The sequence below is a fragment of the Callithrix jacchus genome, chromosome 19 (assembly GCF_049354715.1).
Source record: "Callithrix jacchus isolate 240 chromosome 19, calJac240_pri, whole genome shotgun sequence".
NCBI classification, from domain to species: Eukaryota; Metazoa; Chordata; class Mammalia; order Primates; family Cebidae; genus Callithrix; species Callithrix jacchus.
In genome coordinates, this window is record NC_133520.1 from 9375911 (window position 1) to 9390404 (window position 14494).

The 14494-nt window shown below is 36.6% G+C and overlaps 1 protein-coding gene across 25 annotated transcripts in view; it reads left to right on the forward strand.

Moving 5' to 3' along the window:
* The window catches only part of LOC108589162 (uncharacterized), a 434713-nt gene that overhangs the window by 192571 nt on the left and 227648 nt on the right, over positions 1 to 14494 (forward strand). The window lies entirely within an intron of this gene.

Here is a 14494-nt window from a genome sequence, read left to right on the forward strand (position 1 = left end):
AGTTTTTTTTTTTTTTGCTAATGGATTATTTATAAGTTCGCAGCAATTTCTTTATTAAGTAAAAATATTGCTGATAAATTGACAGATTACACTTGCATTTGCTCTTTTGTTCTCAGAATAAACTTTAAATAATCTTTTTGGGGAGATGTTCTAATTTAATTGGCCCTAATGAGAACCAGATTGCTCATTAGAATAAAAAGGAAAACGGCAATCTGTGTCACGTTTATCAACCTCCGCGATGGGCAGCGTTGTTCTAAGGTTTACAATAAGTAGACACACGTGGAAACTAAGAGAGGCTCTGATAAACAGATATTGAATGTAGATCATAAGTCAGTCTTAAAATTAAGCATGTGTTTACACTGTGTTCAAAGACTGTGAGGCCACTGGGAGACAGAATGTGGGAAGAGTTTAGCAACAGCCCTCTCAGCTGGTGACTTCAGGGCAGAAACCTATCAGTTCTCAGTAGGGACTCCTTAAACAGCGGGCATAAGTGGGTTAGTCAATTTTGTCAAATACAGGAAAGTATCTTATGTTTCAGAAGAAGACCAAAACATTATTTCAATATGAGTAAGGGTTTTCTCTTTTACCTTGGAAGTGAAATGCTCCGCAGTTTCTGGAATGTCAGTGTGGCCCATTTTCCCTTAAATGTTTGTACCAGCAATTTCACAGTTTCCTTGAGGGCATATTTTAAAATCTATTCATCTCCACAGTGCCTACTTTGCAGGGGGGCTTTTGCAGTAAGAGGTGTTCAAAGGCAGTTGTTGAACTGAATGTTCATATTAGTTTTTTCCTCTTTAATGCAACAGAACAGCTACAGAAACAAACAAAAAAAAAAAAAAGGAAAAAGAATAAAAGGCCTTGCATGAAGTCATAATTTGGCTCATACTAGGTGCTGAGTCCGTTTCCAGCTCTAATGACTGGATACTCACCACCAGCTTCATCTAGGCTGCTGGGAATGAGCTGCACCAGTTGGGCGACGCAATGTGTATTGCTCAGATCATTAAGCATGAATGTGCTAAGCACCAACACTCAGATTTACTGCAAGCTTAAAGTGGCCATTGCTTAGATCCAGCTTTCTGAGTTTCAAAGAAAGACTTTTAATGTTAATACTAATGCTGCTTCCCATCTGAGTCACTTCTGAAAAAGAATTCCGTGTGAGGGCAGTGCAATATATAGTTCTGCGACATTACCGAGTGAGAACCAGAGGCATTGCGGCAAAGCCCTTAGTTGGATCAGAGCCATACGGAATCATATTTATGCTCTCATAGGCACTGTTGCATTTGGGAGGACTTGTTCATGGGAAATGGTGATGATGGTGGTGGTCGATTGGTGATCAAGTATGTGATGTGGTTAGAAACTCTGTGTTTCCATTCATTGTTTAAGCTTCTCTTCTTCATCTGTAAAATGGGACCTCTTGCCACTGAGTGTTTTGAAAGCTGAGAAAAGTATATGTGGAGTCCCTAGAACCTGTTCAAAAGTAGGTATTCCAAAATAGGCAATTTTTGTTATTTAAGTTCAAAAAGCTCTTTTCTTCCCAACTTACCTTTTGATGAAGACTGATACTTTCCAGAATGACTGGGACAGAAACACTAACTACTCATTAAAATAATCCTTTGTGCCTTCAATCTTTTAGTTCTTTTCCTCTTCCTCTATTTTCATTCTGCCTCTCTCCTCAGAACAGTTTAATTTCTGCTTTTACCACATCTATTTGATAATAGTCTAATATGCTACTCTTCCTGAGAATGTTTAATTATTAGTAGGAACAAATCTATCCACTAAGAAATAAAGTATGGAATGGGAATTTTAAGCATTGGTCAACACATTGGAACATTTTTTTTAGCGTACTGGGAACTTTTTAATGTTCTTGAAATTAAATTCATTGGTGGTAACTAAGGCATGATACATATCGTCTATTAAATCACCAGAACTTAAAGATTAAATAATTTATCTCACTAGTTACTTATCTAGAAAGACCATTAGATAAGAAACATTTACATTCACTCATTTATTAAAAAGAAATTTTTTTTTTTAAATGGAGTCTTGCTCTGTTGCTGAGGCTGGAGTGCAGTGACATGATCTCAGCTCACTGCATCCTCTACCTCCTGGGTACAAGCAATTCTCGTGCCTCAGCCTCCTGAGTAGCTGGGACTAAAGGTACAAGCCACCATGCCAAGCTAATTTTTGTGTTTTTAGTAGAGATAGGGTTGTCCCATGTTGACCAGGCTGGTCTCGAACCCCTGACCTTAAGTGATCTGCCCACCTTGGCCTCCCACAGCACTGGGATTACAGGTGTGAGCCACTGTGCCAGGCCATTTATTCAATATTTTTAAGTGATGGATTATTATAAGCCAAGAACCATTGGTGCTGAAGAGTTAAAAGGTTGGCTTGATGCACGGTCCTTGTATAGAGAGGTGCCAGTCAAAATCAGAGAGAGCTACAATAATGCACTGATAACCTGGAGGCAAAGTGGAGATGACTTAAAGAAGGTTGTTGAGGAACCAGTTCTGACCACCATGGTCTCGAGAAAGCACACTGCCTCTCTCTGGAATAAGGCTGCACAGGCCATGCCAGGTATAACCTGGGCAGTCAAGAATTTCCACTGGGCCATGTATTTGTCCATAGACCATGGACTGGATCTGTCTAGAGAATTATTTTTTGAGCAGAAAATTCTCTCAAAACATGAGCAAGATTATGGAGTCGGGGGAAAGTGATGTGACCTCTGTTTAACCTTGGGACTATTTATAATTTTAAACTTTTTCACTGCCTAGGTGAACAGGGGAAAGGTCTTCTATTTCTACCCTTATATCCTCTATTATACTAATTGCAGGAAGAAGGCTTCTAAAGTCCACCATTAAAAGCAGTAAGGAAACTCTACCCATGACATGAAACACTACACCAAGCCAATGTAAAATTGAGTTACAGGCTCACAGGCTTGTGGCCTTTATTTGAAGTTGTCAGCTGTGCTGTTGGGGGTTAAGTATTCTGAAAGCGTACATCTTTTTTTCCTAGGCAGTAAAGCTGTTTCGGTAGTCTTATTTTATTTGGTAACTATGCTGTGCTTAAATATAGTTTGTGGGTGAAATTATTATAAGTTGGCATTTGTACTTTATATGGTTTTGTATTAGGAAATTTTAGCTAAAGAAAAACACTCACAGGAACTCGGGCAAATGTCCCTTCTTCAGAGCATTCTTTGTAGGTTCTCACCATGTTACATTCTGAAACCATAAGTTTCCTAAGAAGCAATGCAAATAGGAAACAGTAAATAGGGCGGAACACAAGAGTCAAAGCACCATGGGATCCAATTCGTTCTAACAATTTGATAAAAACAAATTTTAACATCATGTACCTCCTTGTTAAGCATTGTAACAAATGTCCACTTATTCTGACCATGCCAATATTGAGGGTTTGAACTGAGGAGATATGAGGGAAGGCTGTCACTCGAGGAGCCATATATGGAGCCCTACATACGTAGGAGCCTTCGGAATTGAAGCTGCAGTCATCGTCACTTTTTTTTTTTTACTTTCTGTATTTCAGATAATAAGGTATTAGACATTAAACATTGCATTTAAGTACATGATTTTGAGATATGCAGTGCAGGCTGAAGATGTTACAGTTGCTCAAACCTGTGGAGAGAGACAGAACATTAGAGGATGAACTGAAGAGAGTATCATCGCAGGAAACACACATACCATTTCATGACAGCCTTTCTGTGTATTTTCTCTGTGGCTTTGTGAACTTGCTGAGTCACTGGGCTTCTAGTCAGATCACCAAATGAGGAGGCAAAGGCAATAGCATTGGTAGCTGGATGGCTTTTCTTATCGCCTTCAAATAGGGCTCAAAGCTGAGGACAAAGAAGGATCAAGCATTTCACTTTCTAAAAAGAAAAACCAATAATTGGTACAGGAAACCTCTTTAGGGGCTTCTAGGTGCTGTTACTACCATCTTGAGGCTCTGCCAGCCTGCTTTTCAAGGTCATCCTTGGCACATGCTGCTTTTGTTCATTTTCCATTGGCCAGAAACAGTCACATGGTTAGCCTGACAGCAAGGAGTCAGAGAAATGTAAAGAAGTACATGGAAATTAGTGATAATCAGCTTTCATTTTGGTAGACTTATTGGCATATTTGGAAGCACAGTAGCTTCATCCGTTTCTCAATACCAAGTGAATGAAGGCTCCAAGGATTCACTATTAGAGATTGAGGATAATTGAAAGAAGGGAAGACTGTCTCTCATAGGTCACCTGCTTAGGCAATAAACTTATTGAAGTACTCCTTGTGTCTATCTTAGCAGAGAAAAGACAATTATTAAAGACCAATAGGAAGACAAAGAGAGGAGATGGCATTGGGACACTCCACACTCACACTGGTTGGAATGTCAAAGATACAGGAAATAACAACAGCAACAAAGTGAGATCTTTTCATGGGCCAAATGGACCTGAAAAAAAGTTGTAGTGAAGTCACTGAGCAGTTCCCTGTTCAAGAATATGGGCCACAATGCGAAGGCATCAAGTATCAAGAGACTGTGGGATGCTTTGCCAAGGCAGAGGGTTATAAAGAACTACAGGATGTCAAGCCAGAGATAGAAATCCTACTTCAGAGAACTGTGCAGCATAGATGATCTTGCAGAATGCAATTGAAATTTGTAGATTCTCCCTTACTTCTAGAAGTTCAATCTCTACCCTCAGAGAGTCACTCAGTGTTGGATGTGGCTTCTGGAGAACTGAGCCTTTACAGTTGGTGTGGGTTACCTCCGTATGGCTTTCTCTCTGGACTGACCTCATGTCCATGCTAGCGTCTGATCTTGTATCGCTCTTCTTCAGTCTGTTTAAGATCTGACTATGGGCTACTGTGATAACCTGATATCAGTTTCAGCCCTGGCCCACCCTTCTTCTTACTGACTTCTCATTGCATGAACTACATTTCACCATCCTTTCCTATGCCCCCACTGAATTCAGCATTTGTCCTCCTTCATTTTTAGAATGTGTCTCCTGTATCAGCTTTGAGAACTGACCTTAGATGTGTTGTCAGAGGTGTAACTCCCAGATCAAGTAGAGGGAATTCGTTGGGTTTTAGGGCACCTTTGCTAATCTTAGATGATGTGAAGAGAAACTTTCATGTCCGGACTGACATATCCCTATGTGCCACTACAAGATGAGATATCTGACATATCCTGAAAAAACATACATATATTTAGCAACAATTTGTATCACTAGCTAAGGGATCATACACATGTACACAAATCCACTTTGACTTTTGAAGTTTTCCAAGAGTATAAGTAGATGCAATTTGGTGAAATTGTCAGTACCTTCTAAAAAGCTTACTCAGAGTTAGTTCATGAAACAGGCAGGCATTTGGACCTCACAGTTTGAAATCATGAGCTATAGAAGACCGGTGGCATGGGGTTTTGGTGAAGCAGGAATGCTGATTTCTCTGCTGTTAGCCACACATCTTGTGAGGGAGCCAAGCTCACTGCCCAGCATATGCCTCTCACTGATCTTGCCTGTCATCTACTCATCACTACAGGGACTTTTTATGAGGTAAATTATATACTACTCTTGAATTTGGGGGTTCTTGAAGATCTTGGGTTTTTATCTAGATTCTCAAGCTCTTTGTTTTCTTAGTCACTCCCAGCCAAGGCTACTGTTTGTCACATGCTACAAGGGAGACATCTCTTTCTGCCTGGGCCATTTCGATCTGTCTCTTCAACCTCTCAAAATGCCTAATTATCCTTTCTCAGAGAACAGTGTAAAACAGAGAACCTGAGGTGACAAATGGGATGTGAGACTTGGCTCCAAAATATGCTTATTCTGTGACCTCACAAAAGCACACTGCTTTTCTGAAACGAATTTTCCTTGTCAGTAAAAAAAGCATAAAAATACCTTCCTTATAGAGTTTCTCAAGAACTTAAATGAGATAAGATATAGGAAAATGCTTTCCAAAGTGTAAAATTATTACAAATGCAATGTGACATTATTCCCTGGCAATCTATTTCTAAAACTTAACATAAGGAATTTGTCTACCTTATATCCTCTATGGAACAAAGTAGAATAGAAATACAACTGGTTATTTTACTCTAACTTTTTCTTGTAACTTTTATATGTTTTTGAATGGTAATCCAGCTCCCTCTTTTTATTGGCAAATTTTGTCAACCTTTCAAAATATTAGTTTGAATAGGAAAATTTATCATTCTTCAGTATAGTAACCCAAATATAAATTGTGTTTTAGGACATGTATAACATGACATTATCTAGCACATATTATATTTACCTATCCCACCAGCAAACTACTGGAATCATGGTGGACACTGCAAAGGATATAAGAAGAAATGGGGAGGTATTCTTCAGATCTTATTGCTTTCCAACAGAGAAGCCAGCACACATGAAACAATTCAAAGCAAGAGAGTTACTGAAAGATTACTTGATTATAATCACTATATATGGAGAATTTTAGTGGCCACCTTTAAATCAAACTCTCTGTCGCTTTTAAAAATGTCACCTAATTTTTGCATTGCAATTCAGCAATAGATGCAGCTATTAGGCACCACTCACAATTTATTCTATGTCTCTGTAGTTTCTGTTTGTGTCCCACCTTAGAGATTTACAATGTGTACGAGTAGGAATTTTCTGTATTCATTACTTAAATTTTATTTTAAAAACCCCTACTCAATTTCACCTCTTCATGTTTTAATTTGGGATTGCAACTTGACTTGTAAATTTTGCTTGCAAAAGTCACACCGCAGATAGAGTAAGAACAGTTCTAAACCTCTTATCATTTTGAGCCAAAGATGCTTTCTTCTCAGTCACTGTAAGAGTGAAAAGGGTTAATGAATTAGTTCTCCGCTCTTTGCTCAGTTTCCGGTGGTAACCTAAACCCAATGGAACCACACAGACCTGCACTCAGCTTTTCCATCGTTTATATTTCTGGTGCCTGAAACAATGTCCTTAAAATGAAAGGAGTATTCTTGGCAAAAACAGACACCTGCTGTTTGGGTGAACTTGAGAATCCTTTGGTTTGCCTTAACAAAATAAATACTTCAGGGAAGAGCAAGTTCCAGGTCTGAAGATGACCTAGGTTGGGCCGGCTCCATGGAGTACTAGCCAAGGCATTGAGGATAATGGAAATAGATGGTCTCTGTAGGAGGGAAGTAGGAAAGAAGTGAGAGGGAAGCTCTGGATGAGATTATTACTTAGAGAAAGTATGGTTTGGCTGGAAGAATAGGAGCTGTGCTCCTTAGATGGATTCAGGAATCAAATATATGGGTAGCTGTGGTTCACTTCCCAGAGGATAGTCCAGACTGGAGTCACTGTTCAAGGTTTGCTTCCAGCAAATACTAATTACAGACCTTCAGAAAGTTAGGAGGCTGTTCATAGTGAAAGAATGTAGATGAAAAGTATTAAAATAAATATTAGTGTAGAAATGGTAAGAAGAGACAATAAAAATTCGTTATGCCTGCTGTATGTCAAATGCTATGCAAATGTTTCTTTCACTGACTCCTGTCAACCAACATAGGAAATATCTTACTATTGCCATCTTACACAGGAAGGAACTAAGGTTCAGTTAGGTTAAGTTACTAAAGGTGGCAGAACAAAAAATAGCAAAACCAAAATTTGAATCCTGATTTGTTTAACTCTAAAGTCTAGATTTTCTCTAGCACAGGGTTTGACCTTCCAAAGTCTGTCCACTGTAAGATCATGCTCCTCCTGGCTTGTCATGATCTCTGCTATCCTTTACTGAGCAATCTGTTGTACATTTTATATCTATTATTTATCATGCTCACAAAAACCCTAAACAGAAGTTATATTATTCTTATTTTACAGATAAAGAAGCTGAGGGGTGGGCTGGTTAAGTTGTACTTAAAGGCATACAGTGGGTGGAACCGAGACTCATACCCTGGGTTGTCTCTCTCCAAAGTCCATGTGGGTTTCTGTTTTAAAAAGTATTATTCTGAATACAATGAGGTTAAAAAATTATTCCAGATCTGATAGATTTATTATTTTAAGTAACTTTTTACCTTAATACTTTGGGAGACCCTAGCAATCATGAATCACCATGTAAGGGTAGGCTGTTCATATGGTTGTCAGGAAGACAGGAAGGAAAGAGTGTGTTTCAGTCTATCTATCCATTATCTATCTATCTATCTATCTATCTATCTATCTATCTATCTATCTATCATCAATCATCTGTCTATCTGGTCCATCTATTATCTGTCTATTAATCTACCATCATCTATCATGTATTTATTTTGCCATTAAGTAGCAATATAGCAATTAACTTCCATCCCTAAGTTGAAGGTATAGGTAACTTTAAAAATTCTTAATAAGCTCAAAAACAAAACAGCAGCCTGCCAAGAGATGGATTCAGTGGTAAAATGAAGGATGAAGCCAGAGGCAGAATATACACAAAGCTGTTCTTCTTTTCCGGGTGACTTCAATCCTCTTCCTCCCAGTTGTTAATGTGCTACTGAGAATCAGGGCTTCAGCTGTTTCAACACCTGATTCTACAGTCTTACAATAGGATTTAATTCAATACTTATGTTTGCTTGAGAAACAGTTATTGGGAGGTTACTATATTCTGGCACTGTGCTAGATGTTTTAGATACACAGCTTTACATTCTCTGTCTTCAAGGAGCTCACAGTCTACAGGGGGACATAGGTGTATAAACTTAAATTGTGAAGGATGCATTCCTGAGAAGCTCTCATAATTCAAAACACCAGAATTCAAGAAACTACCATCTTTAGCCAATGAAAGATATTCCTGGTACCTTCTCTTGTCTCTGGAATCCAATCAAATATAAGCACATCTATGGAATCCTATAGGTCAGGCAAGAGCCATGATCCAAGTTACCAGGTTGTTCCTGTGGGTGAGAAGATACTCTGAGACTAAAGTTCAATCAAGTGTAAGTGCTATCTTTCCAGTACAATTCATACTTTAGTGTAACCAAAATGTTGATGAGGAAAAATTTCTCTTGATAGATATATTCCAGCTAAGAAATGCTGTATGAATTATAGAATTGTGCATTGATCTTACTTGGATTTTGCTTCAAATGAATATACTGTAAAAGCAAATAAGCAGTAACAAAAGTAATAGCTTGCAACTAAAAACAACCCAAATGGCCACTAAATGGGTGAGCAGTTCAATAAATTGTGGTGTATCCTTATAATGGGAATGGTATTCATCAATAAGAAGGAACAATCTATTGGTTCACATATGAAATGGAGGAATCTCAATTATGTTGTAGGAAAAAAGCCAGTCTGTCCTTTTCCAAAAGAGTATATATTGTATCATTATATTTATGTCAAATTTTAGGAAATGCAAACTGATCTGTATTAATAGAAAGCAGGTGAGTGGTTGCCTGGAGATGAGGGGAGCAGTTCAGAAAGGGTAGAGGGAGAATCACAAAGGGACTAATGCCAACATTTGGGGGTGATGCATGTATTCATTATCTCGATTGTGTTGATGGTTTCATGAATGTATGTTTTTGTCAAGAACTAACCAATTTGTACTATGAAAACCTGTTGCTAGTTATATTTCAATTATATCTCAAAAGTTTATTTTTTTTAAAAAGTGTAACAAAATCCTTTCCTATTATGTGTGCATATTTGACCATCAGTTAACTTTCTAGCTGTGTTCCTCCAGCAGTTGTGCGGGATAGCATGATACCTATGTTGCCAGGCAACATTGGTTATGGCAAAAATGCCCCAACTGGAAAATTGTGTTTGGACTTGGAGGAATTAAAAACACACTGTAGATACCTGACAGGGACATGAAATAAAAATAAAAACAAAATTCAAGACAATTTTCCCCATAAAATTAGTCAAAGATGGCAGTTCTTTCTATTTACCAGTCTAAGTGGCAGTGCCATTGTTTAGTGGTAGAAGTATGAAGAATGATGAATTTGAAATTAAATAAAACTTGATGAATTAAAAAATTGATAATGTACATTATTTCAAATTGGGTGAAGAGGTGAAATTTTATTATGTTGGATTACATTTCAAATTTGCATATTTTAAAGTATCATCCAATGTGATTACCATATAAAGCAATATGAAGTGTGCAGTGACAAAGTTAAGCTCAAGATGCTTTCGGGGCACATGTGCACGTGCACGTGTGTGTGTGTGTGTGTGTGTGTGTGTGTGCGCAGAAGGCAATCAGGGAAAACTGCCAGAAGTTCGGTTAAGTTTGGGACGAAGGGATAAATGTGGAGGATATCTCGGAGGACAGAGTGTCTGAAAAGGAGAAAAAGTAAGAAGTGGTGACTATGGAGACCTGAAGGCTGTTTGATGTTGCTGATGGAAAAGGAGAGATAGTAAATAGAGGGGCCAGGTTGCAGATGTCGGTGCAGAGCATCTTGTCTAAGCTGTTACAAAAAACTTAGACCTGAAGTAGAGGGGGAGATCTTCCCCCAAATCTCCCCTTGACTCCCTCTCTCTAATCATTTTGCTTACCCCATATGCCATTTCAAAAAGGCCATCTCTGAGCACTCAATCTACAATGATACTTCTTGACAACTTCTATTTCTTTACCTTGTTTTTTTCATAGCACATATTACTTCTTGAAATATTACCTATTTGAAAAACTGTGTTACTATTGTCTTCTTCATAGAATGCAGTTCTATGAAGACTCAGTAAGGCTCAGTTTGTTTTATTTTCCACACTGCCAGTACCCTTCCCAGTCTCTGGTAATCATCTTCCTACTCAATATCTCTCTGAGTTTAATTATTTTAATTTTTAGCTCCTGCAAATAAGTGAGAACATACAAAGTTTGTCTTTCTGTGGCCTGGCTTGTTTGATTTATAATGTCCTCCAGTTCCATCCCTGTTGTTGCAAATGACAGGATCTCATTCTTTTTAGACCGAATAGTACTCTATTGTACATATGTACTATGTTTCTTTATCCGTTGATCAGTTGATAGACACTTCGGTTGCTTCCAGATCTTGGCTGCTGTGAACAGTGCTACAACAAATACCAGAGTGCAGATATCTCCTCAATATACGGATTTGTTCTCTCATGATTAATGATGTTGGGCATCTTTTCATATGCCTACTTGCCATTTGCATGTCTTCTTTCGAGAAATGTCTTTGCAGATATTTTTCCTATTTTTAAATAAAATTATTAGATTTTTTCTATAGAATTGTTTGAGCTTTTTACATATTCTAGTTATTAATCCTTGTTAGATGGGTAATTTACAAATATTTCTCACATTCTGTGGGTTGTCTTTTTATTTTGTTAATTGTTTCCTTTTCTATGCAGAAGCTTTTTAACCTCATGTGATTCCATTTGTCTGTTTTTGCTTTTTAAGTAATACCCCACAAGCACAGGGGTGTTTGTGGGGTATTACTTAAAAAATCTTTTCCCAGTTCAACGTCCTAAAGAGTTTCCTCAATGTTTTTTCTTAGCAATTTCATATTTGAAGTCTTATTTAAGTCTTTAATCTGCTTTTGTTTGATTTTTGTATGTGGTGAAAGGTAGAGATCTAGTTTCATTCTGCATGTGGATATGCGGTTTTCCCAGTACCATTATTAAAGACATGGTCCTTTCCCCATTGTATGTTCTTGGCACATTTGTAAAAAATGAGTTCACTGAAGGTGTGTGGATTTATCTCTAGGTTCTCTATTCTGTTTCACTAATCTATGTGTCTGTTTTTAGGCCAGTACCATGCTGTTTTGGTTATTAAAGCTCTGTAGTATAATTTGAAGTCAGGTGATGTGATCCCTCCAGTTTTGTTCCTTTTGCTCAGGATAGTTTTGACTATTCTGAATATTTTGTGGTTCCATATAAATCTTAGAAATATTTTTTCTCTTGCAGGGAAAATGTCATTGATATTTTGATAGGAATTACATCGAATCTGTAGATTGCTTCAGATAGTATGGGCATTTTAACACTAATGATTTTTCTAATCCATGAACATAAAATATCTTTCCACTTTTTTTATCTTCTTCAATTTTTTGCATCTATGTTTTATAGTTTTTATTGTAGAGATCTTTCACTTCTTTGGTTAATTCCTGAGTACTTAATTTTATTTATAGCTATTTTAAATGGGATTACTTTCTTGATTTCTTTTTCAGCTTGTTTGCTGTTGGTATATAAAAGTACTACTGATTTTTTGTATGTTGATTTTGTATCCTGCAACTCTACCAAATTTCTTTATCAGTTTTCATAGTTTTTGGTGGAGTCTTTAGGTTTTTCCAAATATAAGATATTATTATCTGCAAATGAAAATAATTTGATTTCTTCCTTTCTGGTTTAGATGCCCTTAATTTCATTCTCTTGTCTGATTGCTCTAGCTAGACCTTCCAGGGATATGTTGAATAATGGTGGTGACGGTGGACATCCTTGTTGTGTTCCAGATCTTAGAGGAAAGGCTTTCAGTTTTTCTTTGTTCAGAATAATATTATCTATGGGTCTGTTGTATATGGTTTTTATTTTTTGATGTATGTTCCTTCTATAACTAGATTTTGAAGGTTTTTATCATGAAGGGATGGTGAATTTTGTTGAATGATTTTCTGCATGAACTGAAATGATCATATGGTTTTTGTTTTTCATTCTGTTGATATGATGTATGACACTGGTTAATTTATATGTTGAACCACCTTTATATCTCTGGTACAAATCCACTTTGTTATGATGAATGATCTTTTTAACGTGGTTTTAAATTCAGTTTGCTAGTATTTTGTTGAGGATTTCTGCATCAATATTTACCAGTGATATTGGCCTTTTCTTTTTCTGATGTGTCTTTGGTTTTGGTATCAGGGTAATAATGGCTTTGTGGAATGAGTTTGGAAGTATTCTCTTCTCTATTTTTTGGAGCAGTTTGAGTACAATTGGTATTAGTTCTTTAAATGTTTGATAGAATCAAGCAGTGAAGCCACTGGGTCCTGGGTTTTTTTTTGCTGGAAGACTTTTGATTAAGGTTTCGATCTCATTACTTGATATTGGTCTGTTTAGGTTTTGATTTCTTCCTAGTTCAGTCTTGGCAGGTTGTATGTCTTTAGATTTTCCAATTTATTGGTGTATAGTTGTTCATGGTAGCCAACAATTCCCCTTTGAATTTCTGTGGTATCAGTTATAATGTCTCCATTTTCATCTCTGGTTTTATTTATTTGGGTCTTTTCTCTTTTTTTCTCAGACTGGCTAAAGATTTGTCAATTTTATTATCTTTTATAAAACCAACTTTTCTTTTCATTGATCTTTTATATTGTTTTTCTTTCTTCAAATTCATTTATTTCTGCTCTGATCTTTATTATTTACTTTCTTCTACTAATTTTGGGTTTGGTTTGCTTTTGCTTTTCTAGTTCAAGATGCATCATTAGGTTGTTAATTTGAAGTTTTTCTTCTTCTTGGTATAGGTGCTTACAGCTATAAACTTACCTCTAGGTACTGCTTTCTCCGTATCCCATTGGTTTTGGTATGTTATATTTCCATTATCATTTGTTTCAAGAAAATTTTCAATTTCCTTCTTAATTTTTTCATTGAACCACTGGTCATTCAGGAACATATTTTAAAATTTCCATGTGTTTGTATAGTTATCCAAAATTCCTCTTGTTATTGATTTGTAGTTTTATTTCATTGTGGTCAGAGAAGATGCTTGATACTATTTCATTTTTTGGAATGTTTTGAAACTTGTTTTGTGATCTAACATATGGTCTATCCTTAAGAATAATTTATGTGCTGAGGAAAAGAATGTATATTCTGCAGCCATTGGATGAAATGTTCTGTAAATATCTATTAGGTCCATTTGATCAATAGTGCAGATTAAATCCAATGTTTCTTTACTAATTTTCTGTTTGGAAGATCTGTCCAATGCTAAAAGTGGGATATTGAAGTCTCCAGCTATTATTGTATTGAAGTCTGTGTCTTTCTCTGTTTGCTTTATATATCCGGGTGCTCCAGTGTTGGGTGCATATATATGTACAATTATTATAACCTCTTGTTGAATTGACCCCTTTATCATTGTATAGTGACCTTTTTGGTCTCTTTTTATAGTTTTTATCTTGAGATCTATCTTGTCTAATGTAACTGTAGAGATCTTGTCTGATGTAACTTGTCTGATGTACTCCTGTTCCCTTTGGTTTCCATTGGCATGGAACATCTTTTTCTATCACTTTATTTTCAGTCTACGTGTGTCTTTATAGGTGAAGTGTGCTTTTATAAGTTACAGATAATTGGATCTTGTTTGTTTCTTTAATCCATTCAGCCACTGTATGTCTTTTCATTGGAGAGTTTAGTCCCTTTAAATTCAATGTTATTGTTGATAAGTAAGGACTTACTCCTGTTATTTTCTAATTTGTTTTCTAGTTTTATGGTCTTCTCTTCCTTCTTTCCTTACTTTCTGTTTTCCTTTTAATGAAGGTGATTTTCTCTGGTAGTATGGTTCAATGTCTTCCTTTTTGTTTTTTATGTATCTGTTGTATGTATTTTGATTTGAGGTTTTTTTGATAAGGCTTACAAAATACTATCTTGTAATCCATTATTTCAAACTGTTGACAACACTGATTGCAT